Raw genomic sequence first — 17546 nt, forward strand, 5'->3', positions numbered from 1 at the left:
GTGGTGCTTTTCCTAATGTAATAACTGCTGAGGCACAAAGAACCAGGAGAGGGACATCTATGCTCAGACACAGATAACTGTAAAAATCATTCTGTGGTTGAAATCAATCTGATTCTGCGGAATCCACAGGTGACTTTTCTAGTGAGGTTTAAAATTCCATTTCATTATATTTGACACAACCAAGCTCAAACTAAAAGAGTCGGATCAGTAGAAGATTCATACTTTTAAAGGAATGTTTCCAATATTTTAAAAAGCTTAGGTGACTCAGAACTGCTTCTTTCAAGCACTGCTAAAAAAAAGATTTGGAGGAGAAAAACACAGCTAGAAAACCACTCACATTTAATGCTTTGAAAAGTATTGAACTGTTTCATCATGTGAGTTTATGTTTATAGGTACAGTTTCAGAACATTTTCTGGATTGCCCATTCACACAATGAGTTCTTCTTTCCTTCTCACAAATTTTATCATGGAAATATGCCTCTCTAAACCAAGTAGACCACATTTCATATTCTGGTCTATTAAGGAATACAAAGCAAAGCAGAAACTTTCTCAAGAAGTTAATGTACATTTTATGAATATTTTCACTGGTCTTTAGCTTCAATAATTCTGTTTTAATCAAAATTACTCCTATTTGGGGGGGGGATTCAATCAATGAAGCCTATGCTTCTTTGCATAGTGAGGAATTAGAAAGAATTACAAATGGCACCTACCAAAAAGGCTACTAAGTGTGTAGAATTCTCCATAAATGTCCTATTCTGAGCCTGATGTGGCACAATAATCTCAGGTATTTTAATTCAGCATAGCTTACTGTATTTTTCAAATTTATTCTTTTCATTTTGCACAGTTATAAAACATTCTAAGAGACTGCATGGCTAATGTACTTTTTTTCTCTCTCACCTTCCCCCCAGCCCCAGTTGTCTGTTCTTTGTGTCTATTTGCTGCGTGTTCTTCTTTGTCCGCTTCTGTTGTTGTCAGCGGCACGGGCATCTGTGTTTCTTTTTGCTGTTGTTGTTGCATCATCTTGTGTCAATTCTCCGTATGTGTGGCGCCATTCCTGGGCAGGCTGCACTTTCTTTGGCGCTGGGCGGCTCTCCTTACAGGGTGCGCTCCTTGCACGTGGGGCTCCCCTATGGGGGGACATCCCCGCATGGCACGGCACCCTTGCACGCATCAGCACTGCACATGGGCCAGCTCCACATGGGTCAAGGAGGCCCGGGGTTTGAACCGCAGACCTCCCATGTGGTAGACAGACACCCTAACCACTGGACCAAGTCTGCTTCCCATAATGTACTTTTAAGTCTAAAAAATCAGGGACATATACTACATGAAATTATACAAAAGTCTAGAATCTGAATGTTTATTTTATTGTGAGCAACAGAGTTCAAATGTGGATCTGAATGTATGTGTGTGCACATGCATCTTTTCAGGGTGAAGGAAGGTGAAACTGTGCTTCAGTCCTTCTTTCAACTTTGAGTTACTGGCCATCTAACCATGGTCATAGCACTGCCCCAGCTATGGAGGATTCAATGGTGAATACAACACAGTCTCTTTCCTTGAGAAACTTAAGGTTGCTGGAAGACGAGTAGGTTGGAGAAAATGGGTAGAGGAGCACTAGCTCAGGTGAGACCTGTGTGCAATGGAGTCATCAATTCTTGAAGGACAGAGGATGGATTCATGGAAAGAGTTCATGCCTGCTACAAGAGCAGCCAGCCCAGCCACAATTCCGAAGGAGGAATGAAATGTTAATTTTGAGTAGACAGTTAAGGCATTGATTAGAGTCAATATCTTTATAGATTCACACCCCACTCCCCAAGATGGCTTCCTTGTCTGTTTGCTTGTTGTTTTTTGCTCATTGTCTGTTTGTTTTTTCTTTAGAAGGCACCAGGAACCAAACCTGGGATTTCCCATGTGGGAGGCAGATGTTCAACTGCTTGAGCCACATCCGCTCCCAGTCAACACCTTTAGACGCCATGTCCAAGTCTAACTTTGCTGTACACACACCTGATTACTCATTATTGCAATTCAAGAGACATTTATTTAGGACCAATCATATCCTACACTGAAGAGATGAGTAGGACATATTTCCTCTCTTCAAAGAGCCTATAATCTATCACTTCCCTGATTCCTCCAACAGGGCTTGAAAAGGTCAAGTTGTAAGAGCACCCTCTTTCCTAGAAAGATGTTCATGACAATTTTCCTCACTGGAAAATTTGAGGTAGTCTCAGCACTATTTTTTGCCTTACATAGTTTTTCAGCACAAGAATGTCTATGATTTTTTACTTTGCCCAATAGGAATTTCGACCACAAAGTTTGCCTTTACTCTTACTATTTATATCCTGACTCATAGGTGGTTCACTTCATTTCATTGTTAATCTTAAAAGTTTACTTAGATTGTTATTTCAAATAATAAATATAAACAAATATTTCTAAACAATCAGGATGGACACATGCTAGTAAATAATAATGTTTACTTTAAAAAAAAATTGTAGGTCTGGTGGTTTTAGTTGATCTAATAAAATTGGTACAAAAACCACTTTTGTTTAATTACTTATACCCTATTGATCCAAATACATAAAATATGCAATATTTACAGAATTTTCCTTTTATTTTTGGTAAATGCAATGTTTTAAAACACATTATAAGAAATCTTGGTGAAAATAGTCTACCAGTAAAAGTACAGAAGTAGGAAAACCCTACCCATACCACATCTCACTAATGGTATCAAATGTCGAGTCACTGATATCTCATTTTACAGCTGTTACACATAATCCTTGGAGAAACAAATCTAACTTACTTTTTTCTATCACCATGTGGAAGACTTAACTAAAACTTCAGATAATAGCAACATTCTTTGAAGTGTCTTTCCGATCTTAGATACTGTGAGTCAGGTTACTACAGGGAAAAGAGGAAAAGACAGTCACAGCTGGGACCCTGCAGAGAACGTGGCCATGAGACCCCCCACCTGGAAACCTCCTGAGGGAAGGCTACTACTAATAACAAGGCTGGAAAGCCCCCACCAAGACCCTGGCCATGAGGTCCTATTTGGAACTCTTTCTGGGGTCAAAGGGAAGCCCCAGATAACTCCAAACAGGCCTCCCCATTGGTCCCAGATAACTCCAAAGAAAAGGCCTCATCATTGGTCCCCTGAGAGCTAACAGGTGGGGATCATCAGGCAACCAATCAGAACAGCAAACAGCTAAGGTCCCTTCCCAGCATTAGGGAAGGGGAAGTGGAAAGGCTTGAAAAAGGCCTAACCTAGGGCTCCTGGTGCTGTCTTACCCTGTAGCATGCCCACACCCATGTCTGAGTTTGTGTACTGTTTTTCTTTTCTTCTTTCTCAATAAACTCTTTGCTCCCTTGCCTACCTATGGTATGTACTTAAATTCCTTTTTGTGACACAGCCAAGAACCTAGAAGCCCAAAACCTAGAGCCTTCTGTTAACAACTGGGGAGGCAGGAAAGAGAAATACTACATTAACTCTCTATTTTTTTAACAGTATTAGTAATGGTTTAAAATGTTTGTTTGTTTTTCAACACTAATCATCATTTTAAAAATTAAAACAAACTACATGAATGCGGGCATGTGCAATGGTCTGGAAGTCCTTGATTCTCTGAGTTTGTTTGCCTAATGCTAAGTATTAAAGTGAAATTTGTAGTCCATTAAATCTGATGAGAAGTTGAACATTAACAAATGATTCTCTTTTATTTTCAGAAACAAAGATGATTCTTAGAGAATGAGAATTATAAAATATCAATACTGAAAGAAACATAAATAATTCTTAGCTTTTCAATGAAATTATTCCCATTTAATGTTTCAAAAATTGATCATAAGCCATTTTTTTTTAGGCCAGTAAAAAGAATTTATCAGGAGAAGAAAAGAACAGAGCTCACTGAAAAAAAGGAGAGTTCAGAAACAGACAGTGAAATTTGGTGCCGGCTCCTCTAGGCAGAGAGAATGAGCTCTGCCTTGTGTGGTCACCTTTTAAATTATTAATTATTCCTCCCTTTGCTAATGCTAAGGAGAGGGGCTCCAGCTGTCATTGGTTACCCTACCAATGTTGGGGGCAATGGTGAGACCAGTTTGGAATATCTGGGGCTGCCCCTTGGCCCGGAAAAGAGTCCCAACTGGGACTTCAAGGTCTCGGCAGGGTCTTGTAGCCATGTTGTCTGCTGGGCCAGGTGCCTCCTCCTTTTCACTATACTAATCTGCCTCAACTGCCCCCTCAAAGAGTTCATGCCCTTATTCTTAAAGGAGTGCTACAGGCAATGGTCATTCTTCTGTAGTTACTACCTGCTGGTCAGGGTGGTAGTCCCTGCATGACAGAGCATAAACCTCTCTGGTTATTCTATTGAGGTTGAGGGAAGATGGGTCCAGTACCTGGTTGGAACTAGATGAAATTCCTGCATAACTAATAAGGCATTGATCTTGTAAGAAATCATCTTAATTAGAATTTTGAAGATACATGGTCCTGCTAAAAGGACAAAGAAGATGGTGGTGAGCAGGTCCAATAAGGGGGCCAGGCATGACATACTGGACCATGAGAGTGAGAAAGGCCGGGTGCCTTCAGTGGCTGCATTCTCCCAAAGTTGATGAGAAACAGCATTCTTCCTTGAGCTCTTTTATGCTGTTGGTTAATTCTAGGGAGAGATTGTGGTGGACCTGCTGAGTTTGGTCCCACAGCAGTGGTAACACTTAGGACAGCTAGGAAAGGTATGAAGAGAGGCACTGCCCTAGACATAAACTCACAAAGACAATATAGGCAACAACAAGACAAACATATGGCAAGCAAAATAAAGACAATACTTAAGAGAGCCATTCCTTTATCTTACAGTCATGTTCATTAACTACTTAGAAAATGTATTAAGTTTACCAGGACTTTTAACATGTTAATATCCCTCTGCCTATGATCTAGAATAGAAAAGATATCATCACAATCAACAGGTATATAGATAGAGTACTGAATGCTAATCAATGCACAAGTTCCTCTTTGAGCTGCAATTAATAGCTCTAAGCTCCAGGTTTGCAATACCATACCTGCTCTCTCTCCATGGGGGCAGGCCATAATGTCAATTGTGTTTAAGTTCTGTTTACATCACTCTGGTAGTTGTTGCTCCACTCTGGTAGTTGTTGGTATGCCCTTCGCACAGTCAGCATGCTGCAGCACCATTGACCTTAGAGAGAAGCTAGGAAAGTAGGCTCCAGTATTTCACCAGCCTGGTGTATAGTACCCTTCAGCACTATGAAACACAGCCAGTCTGGAGGCAAGATCCATTGTGCATCTGGCCATATTGAGCCATCGCTGGCTGCTGCAAGAGTTTGAAACTGCAACATAGTCTCTACCTACTTCCAGAACACAACCAGAGATGAAGTAGATACCTTTATTGTTTTAGAGATCAGTGATCAACCTAGCCAGTAATTCAAATGGAGAGGCAAAATGCAGTGTATTAAAGGCCTGGTTTGAATGTACAAGAAAGTTTGACAACACTGAAGTCTATATCTTTTGATTTTCATATACTTTCTAAACACTTCTGTAGAAGTTTGGCATTGTTTATGAATTCCAACAATAGTTATTGGATTATGTTTTTAAACTGGTCTGTTGAGGATATCACTTTAACTGATTAAATTATTATTAGGACTTTGATTGGGCCATGTCAGTAGAGTGTTGAGTCCACCCGCCAAGGGGCAGGGACTCACAAAGAAAAGACATGGCAAAGGACAGAGTTGGGAGTTTTGATCTGGAGCCCAGGATTTAAGCACACAGAGGAGCAGAGCCGCTGAGCCTGGAGAGAAATAAGCCCTGTGGAGAGAGGAACCCAAGAAGCCTGAACTCTTCACAGACATCAGCAGCCATCCTGCTCCAACATGTGGCAACAGACTTGGTGAGGAAATTAATTTATGCTTTTTGCCTGGTAACTGTAAGCTTCTACCCCAAATAAATACCCTTTATAAAAGCCAACAGATTTCTGGTATTTTGTATCAGCACCCCTTTGGCTGACTAATACAAATTCCAATGCAATGTATAACATACCAAATGAACTTAACTTTTTAGTTCTTGCTTTTTACTTTTACACCTTTACTATGATTACATTAATTAACAGGTATTTTAGGTTAGCAGTAGAGGAAAAACTACTTTCTCAATTATTTTATGAAAATCTAAGATTCCAAATGGAATCAAAATTATCTTTCCTTACCACCACTTAAACATGGAGACTGATGTGGCTTCCAACAGGTTTCCCTATTAAGAAGCTACTTTTTGTTATCATTATCAATTTAGGTTTCTAGTAAATAATGGCTTCCTGAAATTAGACAAATAAGTGCTTCAGTTTACAAGATGCTTTTACAAACTTCTTATAGTTAACCATAACCAATAGACTAGTTACCTTACATTCAAATAAGCTTGTTATATTGTAATTAGCAACCAACGAAGTTTACTTTATCCATTTAAGAGAGGGCAGCTCTACATTTCCTTCTTTAGCTTAATTTCACTACACATGAACTTACACTTTTCAGCATCTTAAAGATTTAATACATATGTTAATTTATTTAATTGGTATCCTATAAACACCCAAGCTAAATAAAATTGAAATCATTATAGTTTATGCAGGGAATGTTCTTTTTCTTTTCTTTAGGAGGCTTAAATCTCTTTTCTTTAATAAAATTCTAAAACTGAATAATCTTAAAAGTATACTGACTGCTAGGTTCTAGAATACATTATAATTGTTTAATTTGTTTTAATCATAATTTAGAAAAGATTTCTCTGTAGCTTTCAAGGACTTTTCCTTTACTTACCGAAATTTGACAATTGGATTATTAGCCACCCTTATTTTAAGGCTGGTGAAAGGTTTAATTTAGGGGGCTACAGGGCAAATTGATTTTTTTTCAACTTATTGAAGTATATCAGCCATACATAAACATACATAAACAATAAGTTTATAATAATAGTTGTGAACTTACAAAACAAACATATGTAACATCACACAGGGCTCTCATACTTCACCCTACCACCAATATCTTGCATTGTTGCAAAACATTAAATAATGATTGAAGAGTATCCTCAGAACATTTCTACTCATCAAAGTATTTTCCCCCAATCCACCCTATTATTTTTTAAATATCATTTATACATGAACATATGTAAATAATAAATGTATAGGAAAAGTTGTGAATTTACAAAGCAAACGTGCATAACATCATACAGGGGTCCCATACATCAGCCTCCCACCAACACCTTGCATTGCTGTGAGACTGTTACAAAATTATGAAAGAATATTATTTCTCAGCCTTTTAATCTGCCACATATAGCCCCTACCTCAAAGCTCTTGCAAAAAGAATGCCCTGGGGGCTAGGTGGGTCAAAGAGTTTAGGAAATTTTTTTTCCCTTTTCCAATAGTTTTGTTGCTTGATTTTCTCTAGGTTTTGGCTAAGGAATAAAAAATGAATTTTAAGTGTAAGCCAGTTTAGTTAGGCCAATAATTCATTAAGGAAGGGAGAGAAGGGAAATGGGAGAAAATAACAGATTATGGGTCCCAGGTAGAGAGGAAAGGGTCTGAAAAGAGATAAAGAGGGCTGATTTACAGACTACAATTTCCCATTACAGATCACAAATATCTAGGTTTACCTGCATGCTAATCCAGGCAGGGGGGACGAAGGCAAGAGCAGGCTCATAAGCAATATTTTTTTTTGCTAAGAAAATTCTCCAAAACTGAAATTACACAAGGCACAATAGCAAATCACAATAAAATGAAACCATTTAAGAATATAATAAAAGGAATAAAAACTTAAATAAACAACCTGAGATTACCTATGTCAAAAGGTATGCATAGGCACTAACATGGCAAAGTCATAGCTTTATGTGTTATTATTATAAAGGAGAACTTTTTAAAGTAAGCACATTATTTAAGACAAATAAAAATACAAAGAATAATCCTAAAGGAGGGGAAAGGGAAATCTCACTATTTGTTAAAAGACCTAATTATCAAATTGAAAAAATGTGCCCCCTCTACTTGGATTTTTAAAAACATTTAATTTTTTTCTAATTACAAATAATACTGTGTTTTCTCATGCATCTGTGCTTTGCATTATTTCTTCTTGATGCCCCTTCTCTTGCCTTTTCTATCTTGCAAATGCCTTCTGCCTTTTGCTGTCTCCTCAGTCATTGCCTTCAGTGTAAAGTCTTTCCTGCAACTCTTCATGTTTCCAATCAACAGGACACAATATATTTTTGTGCCATTGTGTATACATTTAATATTTATTTATAGCATGTGTCAACTATATTTTTTAAATTAGGATGCTTTATAGTTCGTAGCATATATTAAATATTTTAGAAAAACCATCTTTTATGTGATTCTATTTTATTTTATTTTTTAGGTACCAGGGGTCAGACATTGAACCTGGGACCTTGTATGTGGGAAGCTGGCACTCAACCACTGAGCCACACCGGCTCCCCTGAGTTAGTTTTTTTCATTTGTTTTGCTTGTTGTTTGTTTGTTTTTTTCTAGGAGGCAGCAGGAACTGAACCAGGACATCCCATATGGAAAGCATGTTCTCAACTGCTTGAGTCACATCTGCTCCCTTCTATGTGATTTTATTACAAAACACAAAGGCAAAGCAAATGATCCCTTTGGCTTACCAAGTTTATAATATTATCTTGGGACTAGACTATAGAACATCATGAAAAAGAAACAGATAACATGTTCTCTCATTAAAGAATTTTGTAATTTCATCAATAATTCCAAATAAAGATATATATATAAACAGTTATAAGGGAGAAAACAAGATGTGTATGTTAGAATTTACATAGTCTATAGTCAATGCAAGCTATATCAAAGCTTGAAGAAAATTATATGAAATTCAACTGAAAGATTTCCCAGTGTAACAGTAATTCCATCTATGGCTCATTTTCCATGGCACGAGCCCATCTTTCTTCAAATATATGAAGAAATTTGAGGATTTAATGTTTCTTCACAAATTGAGTCAGACTCATGTAAAATATGCTTATTTTAATCCATGCTTTCTTTTAGAATTTTGTTTTTAAGAGATGACAGTGTTATCTTTTGGTGTTTCCTGCCAAATATCTGAAATCTATAAGGCAGTTTCATAATCCCATTGTGTTTTTCCTCATCCCATAACCAGACACTGCCTTTCATTTTTTTTGCCTTAACAAATTGAATGCTAAATTGATTTTCTAAAATGTAAGCCTGAGTTATTCCTCAATTAACCTGTTAAATTAAATATCAACCATGCCATCAAGGAATTCTTTCCTACTGAATGATTAAGTTTCACAAGCATTATTCTGTTCATTCTGGCATGACAAATACAACAATTTAGGCATCAAACATTTATATGCTGCCTGTTAACTTGTGATCTAACTCAACTTAAGAGTATAGAATTTTGTTCATTGGGAAGGATTTTTCATGATTTACAGTTGAAGAACAGCAAAATCATGCTCTGCTATAATGCTTCTTGCTTCTATTAACCATCTCAAGTTCTTTAAACCATCCCATTGGTCTTGCTGTAAAGGTGTGATTCCCACAGAGAGTTCTATTTTTCTCACCAAAGGAAATAGATTATTGACTTGCTTTTCTCTAAGTGTGCTTCACTATATTCCTGCCACACTGGTCTTCTTCTTATTGCTTGGACCCTTAAATTCATTCTTTTTTTTCCATTGCACTGCATTTCTTGTAAAAACCAACCATCAACAATAAAGTGATTGCCTAACTGTATTCTTTTGTTCACTTTGGCACGCTATTGTTTTTATGCTACAGAGATTACATACCTGGCCTCTGACTTCCAGCAGCAGGTAGATTGTCAGGAATTCATGACAGTGATATTTACCGTGTGGAAAAACACCTTTTCTTTGCTTCAGGATTTTTTGTAGGTAAGGAAGCACCAGTGTTGGGCTGAAAACATCTGAAGGTAAGAATAGCCTAAAATAATCATTTCCTTGGACGGCACCTAAGTGCTAGAAATCATAAGAAGTCTTATCTGGACACACAGCACCAAAACAGGCATACTTTGGGGATCTACCAAGATAAAACTTTATATTATCATTTTCTCATATCTATAAGAGACAAGTGAGAATATAGAGGCTACTGCTTTAGTGGCAACTAGAGAAAACTGGTGTTGTACAGATGAGAAACAGTAGCAAGTAGAAAGTTTCCAGTACTTCAAAGCTCCACAAACATGGTGTATTTTCTTTTGCCTATGTAGGCTTTTTCTCCTTTTTCTTTGTTTATTCTCCTTTCTCTTTTTCCTGTTTCCGTTTGATTTTGCCCACACACACAACTGGTATCTCAAAGCTTGTTTCTCCTTTTCATATTATTTTCTGTAATGGCCAATTGTTACATATCTGTAATTGTACATTTCTGTACAATTTCAATTGTACATTTCTGTAATGGCATATTGTTATTTTCTGTAATGGCCAATACAACAAAATGTTCCTCTACCACAATTCTGAGTCCATTAACTGGTAGTTTGGTGGATTGGGTCAGTTCATGTTGAAAAAGACAAGTAAGTAGTAAAAAGGTTAAAACCTCAAGGCCAAAGTTATGAACTCCCCAAGTGCATCACTTTTTCATAACAGACTAGGCACTAGACCTTGTATAGTGCCTATATGATTCTACCTCATCCTATGTCTTCTCAGCGGGCCTGACGACAGCATTATAGAGTCACAACCACCCTGAAATGTTTCCCTCAAACATAGGATGACCCTGGAACACACGATGAAGAATTCTATATCCAGTTACCAGGTGTTAAACACACACACACACACACACACAAGTCAGTCTAGAGTACGGTACTGAATTTGGAGGTGGGACAAAGACTTTGCCTTTGTACTCAAATCATTTCTCAAATTTTTCAGAGTTGTTGAAGCTCATGAGTGCCAGAGTTTCTTTCAATGTTTAAAAGTTCAAAATTATTAAAGCATACTTTGGAAAGCAAAAAGTATGAAATATTTAAATTAAAAAGTATGTATATCAAATCCCCCTCCCTTACTTATTTGTATTGTTTTTTCCTGAGTGGTATCTGCATCAGTGCGAGAGCTGTCAGATTAACTGTCAAAATTTTTGCTGCTGTCACTTAACTTTTCAAGACTCTTTAAACATTTATCAGTTTCTACAAGTCCATTTTTGCTACTGATAACAGGAGTAGGAACAGGCAGTTCCACTCTGGATTTAAAATGCCAGTTCTCTGTCTTTCACAAGGATAGCTCTCAGAACGCATCATTTTCTCCAAAGAATCCATCTTCATTAATAGCAAAAAACTTCTTCTCCAGGTTCAATATCTCCCAGTCTCACACACGTTGCAACTCAACCAGTTGACACAGACTTAGTTAGGTATGCAGTCATGGTTTATGAACCATGTGACCAAGACAGAGTCAAGCACAATTTTTCTTTGCAGAATACATGACACTGAAGTCATTTGCTCCAAGTCTTAAGTATCAATGTTCTCCTCAATTTCTGAAAGTACGCTAATACAACTCACCAATAGTTATGCTTTGTCATTTCATTTCCACTCTTTTATTATAACTATTTTGACTCTGTTTTGTTCTGAAGAGTATCCCTTATTCATTACAAGGCAGTACTTCACATCCACGGTCAGTTGCAAGTATTCACAAGCAAATATATATATGTTCCTTGAACAATTTCTCTTGAATTTTGTTCTTGATAAGAAAATAGTGTAATGCCTATTCACCTGAAGTCAAACATTTTAAGGCTTTCTCCAAGTGTTCAACTTTCTAAAAATGTTCAATTGCTTCCTTTAGTTTTTCTTGCTATAGTTTAATAAGCCAAAATCTCACAGGATTGTTGTAAGGAAAAACTGTCAGATTTTGAAAAATGCCTTGAGCTCCTTGAGGGAAAGGCACTAGCATTCATTTTGTTTCTATGAAAACCTAAATATGGACCTAGAACTAAACTAGTAGCAAGGTCATCAGTTTCACAAAATTCCTTGCCAGACAGTCCAGAAGAAGGTACATACCAAATGACTCTGTCCTTCAAATCCTGAATTAATATTACTACATGGTTACTACATTTCTCAATTCCTTCAGGCTCCCACCAAATACTGAGGGGTAAGACAAAATGAAGGTTAGGGATGTGTCCACATAGTCTTGTGCTCTCTCCCAACTCCTAACCCAGGCAAGGATTTCTGCCTGGTTTTGTACAGAAGCAGTAACTTGATCTGACATGGAACAGTTATGGTTCCAATGAATAGCATAAAACTATCTGGTTGACCTCCTCTCAAATGCACTTTTGCCAGTCTTCAAGGTGTCCCTTCCTGTTTGCTATAATTTTGATTGATTCTGCTGATGGTTGTTAGACAACTTGCTTCTATTTCTCCTGCCATTCACCTTCATGTTCTTAGATTCTCCCAACATCTTCATAACTACAGATAGTCTGATCCAGTTGCATTTAGTCACTCTCTTCAAATAACTTAGAGAAAATTTTCAGTGTTCTCTCCTCTACACGGAGAGTATCAGCTCTGGGTCTCCACACCGCACGGTGCTGTCCCTGTGCCCAGGCGTCCTCACCTCATAGTTCACAGAGATTCAACCACTGGCACCTGCAGACACATTGCAACCCCTGGTTCAAACTCATTCTTGGTTCAGGGTCTCTGCATTTGCTATTTCCTCTGTTTGGAAAATTTCAACTTGAATCTTCTTAATGGTTATACTTTTGTACTCTGAAGTTTTTAACTCAAGTTTAGTTCCTCAGATTAACTTGCTCAGATTACTTAATCTAAAGCAGTGATACACACAACACTCATTGTCAATTGCTATCACATCAGCCTATTTCATTTTTATTACCAATATCTGAAATTATCCTGTTTGGTAGTATATGTATGTATCTATTTTCTGACTCCCTTCATTAGAATGTAAGCTGCATGAGAGCAGAGGTATTCTCTGCTATAACTCCAACTCCTAGACAAAGTCTAGCACACAGAAGGCCTTCAATAAGATAATAGAAAGAAAGAGGTAAAGAATGAAGAAAAACTATAGGCAGAACCACAAAAATTCTCACAATCCCTTCCTTACTCTCTCTACTCTAACAGGGTAAAAAAAATACTTTAGGTTTTATATTCAAAGCTGTTGCCCTTTGGGAAGACTCCAATCTGGGCAACGGCAGGGCCAATATGTCAGGGCTGCGTTTTCTTTGCTTCTGAGTTACTTTGTTAGTGTGAGTTTAAGCCCTTATTCTAGTCAACATTTCCCTGAGTTGGGCTGGGCCAAGTGTTTACTCAGCTCTCTCTCTTTTTTTTTTTTTTTAGCTTTCTTTACTTGAGCTCCATGACCTTTTCTCAAATGGATGTCCCTAATATAAAACAAAATTTTATTCAAATGCCCTATTTCTATTTTTGTTTCAAATTTTAAGTAAAATAATCACTTGCATAAATGATTTTTCATATTATAAGCAGTCATATTTTGGCAGTGTAGCATCACAGAATTTCATTCCATTAACTTTCCTTTCCAAATTTATGCTAGATTAAGCAACAGATATTTTAGAAAACAGCTATCAAAATTTAATCTATCCTTCACTGTATTGTCCCTTTGATAGTTGTAACCCCTTTTTAGAGTATGTCATAATCAGATATATTTAATTTTAGTGATAACTATAATAGGAAAAAAGAGGACACTATATGTATTTCTAATATTAATGGCAAACTTATTTAAAGTTATGGAACATCTCTTGAATGAAACTCCATATAGCCAATAAATGTAATCCTCAATAGAAATATATATGCATATATCTATATACACATACACCCTGTAGATTTTTTAATATTAAGACTAAAAATAGGTCTGCATTAGAAACAAAAATACATAAAATTTTGTGTGTGTGTTATAGGGGCAAGGAATATTAACCACCATCAGAGAAAACAATAAACAGTCTGATGCATTTGATTGATGGCTTTAGGGATGTTTTTCTTTCCTCAACCTTTGATTAAGATTATAACTAATAATAACAATAGAATAAAACATACCCCAAAGAAATCAAAAGCCCATCTAGAAGTTTTTCAAATCAAGATGAAAAACCATGAGCTTTATTTTTTATCCACTGAACAAAAAACAGAGCTTTGCAATTGTGTTCACAGCTGCCGTGCAGCCTCTAGCTCATCAAACTCCAATCAAAGGAGAAAGGGGGTAAGTATAGAGGTCTTTACACCATGGCTTGTTCAAAGCACACTGCCCACAAGTCAACCAGCAGTAAAGCACCCAGAAAGCAACTGGCTACAAATGCCGCTTGCAAGAGTGTGCCCTCTACTGGAGGAGTAAAGGAAACCTCATCATTACAGGCCTGGTTCTGTGGCACTCCATGAAATTAGGCATTTTCAGAAGTCCATTGAGCCTCTAATTCACCAACTTCCCTTCCAGGATCTGGAGCAAGAAATTGCTCAGTATTTCAAAACAGATCTGTGCTCCCTGAGCGCCACTATTGGTGCTTTGCAGGAGCAAATGAGTCCCATCTAGCCGGCCTTTTTGAAGACACCAACCTGTGTGTAACCCATGACAAAAGACCTCCAGCTGGCTTACCATATACCTGTAGGACAAGCTTAAGAATCCACTAGGATGGGAAATATTTCATTCTCAAAAAGAAATGTTTTCTCTTCTTCCTGTTATTGGTAGTTCTGAACATTAGATATTTTTCCCAATGGAGTCAAAAGGTATCTAAGTATATTACTGTGAATTGAAAAAATAGGGAGCAGAGGAGCAGATGTGGCTCAAGTGGTTAAGAGCCTGCTTCCCACATGGGATGTCCCAGTTCAGTTCCTTGTGACTCCTAAAAACAACAACAAAAAATAACAACAAGCAAACAAAAAAACCAACTTATTGGAGCCAATGTGGCTCAGTGATTTTTGAGTGCCAGCTTCCCACAGATGAGGTGCCTGATTCAATCCCCAGCCTAGTACCTTAAAAAAAAATAAAAATAGGGGGCAGAAATCAGGTATTGGCACTTTTCCCATTTTCATTTGTTTGTGAATTTTTAATACAAATGTGGGTACATAAAGCGTTAATGCAAGTCAAAATGATTCAGTGAACAAGTTTCAACAGTTCAATTTTACAGTGATTATAAATAAACCTGTTATATTTTTCTAGGCAATGCCAGCAATTGGATTTTTTTTTAACAAATAAGTTTCTTACTTACTATTATGCAGAAGATTCCATCTAGTCACTACAATTTTCTAACTGAGTTATCCTACATGCAAGTACATGTTTGTTTTTAATGGTGTCTGTCTTTGTTCTGTCCCTTAAAAGGTTGCTATTAAAATACATTAAGCTACAAATAACAAAAAATAGAGCTTCAACTTCCACAGATGTCATGGGAATTTACTTTGAGGTCTAAACATGGTTTCTGCAGGAGCTCCTGATATAATAGAGGAGTAAAAAAAAAAAAAACAAAAAAAAAAGTACAAAAATCACTGCTCTACCAGGTTCTTCATGAAGAAGTTTTAAAGTAAACAGAAAACTGAAGTCATTTTGTTTTTCAAATGTAGACTAGAAAAGCTTCATGGAGAAAAGAGCCTGGTTCTTGAGAGATGAAGATAATCTCAACAGACACTGTTGGGAATAAGAATTTCCAGTTGAGTACAATTCTAGCCCTGACTTCCACAGACTCTTAGTGAATAATTAGCAAATGTAATTGGTTACTTTTAATAACTGTTTTCTGACGAAAGAACAACATTTCAGCTTATCTATGAAACTCCTTGCTGGAAGAAATACACTGATAGGCAAAAACTAGCTGCTTTAATAAGTAACATCAGCTTTTCTTAAAGGGCATTTTGCAGAATTCTGGCTCCATGACACATTCCAACAAACATACCCATCCCAACAGGAGATTCACAATGCCCATAACAGATTACGGCCCTGAGATCTGCATGAAGTCAACATTTCTAATCTCACTTTACCACAAAACACTATAAGTTAATAGGTGATTCCTATTAACATCCTGAAACACATGTATAACATCCCAAACTGGCAGTATGATAGAACTGAGAGGTAATATAGTATAGTGCAAAAAGCGTGGACTGTGGGGATAGACTAACTATGCTATAATTCCAGTTTTCCATCTACTAGCTATGTGACCTCAGGCAAGTTACTGAATCTCTCTCCATCTTAATTTCCTCATCTACCAAATGTCAACGATAATAGGACCTGCCTCATAGAATTCTTAGAGGATCATTTATACAAATTCCTTAGAGCAATACCTGACACCTGGTTAGTAACAGGTAAGTGTTATGATTAGAACAGCCTTCTAAAGATTCACTTTGGGGAGTTCCGGATACATAAGCAAATGTAAAGTGCCTGGCATAAAAATCCAAGAAGGCTGCTTTATGAGTTCTCTGGCACTTAGACAGAAGCTTCTGCTTTCTTCTGAAGTAGAGTAACTTGGGAAGGAGAGTGGCATGATCATGTCTATAATTTGTTAAGTATGGGATACCAGTAGATCCACAGCAGGCCATGGTTGGATCTGCAGGCTGGAGCTAAGGACAAGACTTTTAAATGAATTTCTACTACTTATTCTCTTTGGGGCACACTCCTTGTACACTAATGAGTTTAGGATATAGACCCTGCCATTTTCTTGTCTGTTTTCTTCCTAAGGATTGGCTAAGGTCTGAAGGTCTCCTAAGAGATTACCCTTAAGCAGCCCTGAATTGCCCTTTTTTATGCTCTGTGAACACATGAATATATTCCCATTTGACTATGATGACCACCCTAATGTCAATGGCTGCTGCCCCTTGTTATTAACAACCTGCTATATCTGCATAGCTGTCTGAGACCACTTCCCCCAAATGGGAAAATCCAACTTTCAGTATCTATACTGACAGTGTGTATCATTCTCCTACATATAAGACTGAGGATGCACCTGAACACATTCTCTCCTCTGCCAAAAAGTGGAACATGGTCCAGCCAAATCAGACAGACTTTGAGTTTGGCTCTGGGACTATAGTCGATGTAGTAGCATGTCTAGGCAAAGCTGAATGAAAATCTTAAAACCCAGAAGATGAATCAGAGCTAAAGTATTTAAAGAACACAAAGGATCAGTGTTGGGAACCTTAGTTCAACCATCAAATTCTCAAGTCACTACAGATCCTTTGAACTGCTGATCCTTTTTTGGGATGTCCTTGGGGGGGTCTTCCTATTTACTCTGCAGTTAACTGAAATATTGTGATAATGCTCCCTCAGCTGAGACAAGCCACATGTGTAATCTTATGATTCCCAGACAGCTCTAGCATGTAGAATCACCTAAGGAACTTTTAGTTACTACACATTTTTTAATGTTCTGAATCCAAATCTCAAGTGGTAGATTCAGGAATATATATATATATATGTATATATATATTTTTTTTCTTTTTTAAGCAGCTGATGATTCTGCTGATCAGCCAAGTATGGGAACCCATGAGGATTCACTGAGCAATGCATGTCCCAGTTTGCAGCAACATTTAGTTTGTTTCTCAGTCACAGGCACTAGATGACATGCTCTCATCAGCAACAGTGGGCAAAAGATACCCCCTTCCCAGAGAGGCTTAATCTTGGAGCATGAGTATATT

At 37.3% G+C, this 17546-nt stretch overlaps 1 pseudogene; it reads right to left on the reverse strand.

The window, feature by feature from the left end:
* Nucleotides 1-10959: 10959 nt before the first annotated feature.
* On the reverse strand, nucleotides 10960-12381 carry LOC101427795 (histone-lysine N-methyltransferase KMT5B-like; annotated as a pseudogene).
* Between the last annotated feature and the right edge of the window lie 5165 nt (nucleotides 12382-17546).

The sequence above is a fragment of the Dasypus novemcinctus genome, chromosome 6 (assembly GCF_030445035.2).
Source record: "Dasypus novemcinctus isolate mDasNov1 chromosome 6, mDasNov1.1.hap2, whole genome shotgun sequence".
Taxonomy (NCBI): domain Eukaryota; kingdom Metazoa; phylum Chordata; class Mammalia; order Cingulata; family Dasypodidae; genus Dasypus; species Dasypus novemcinctus.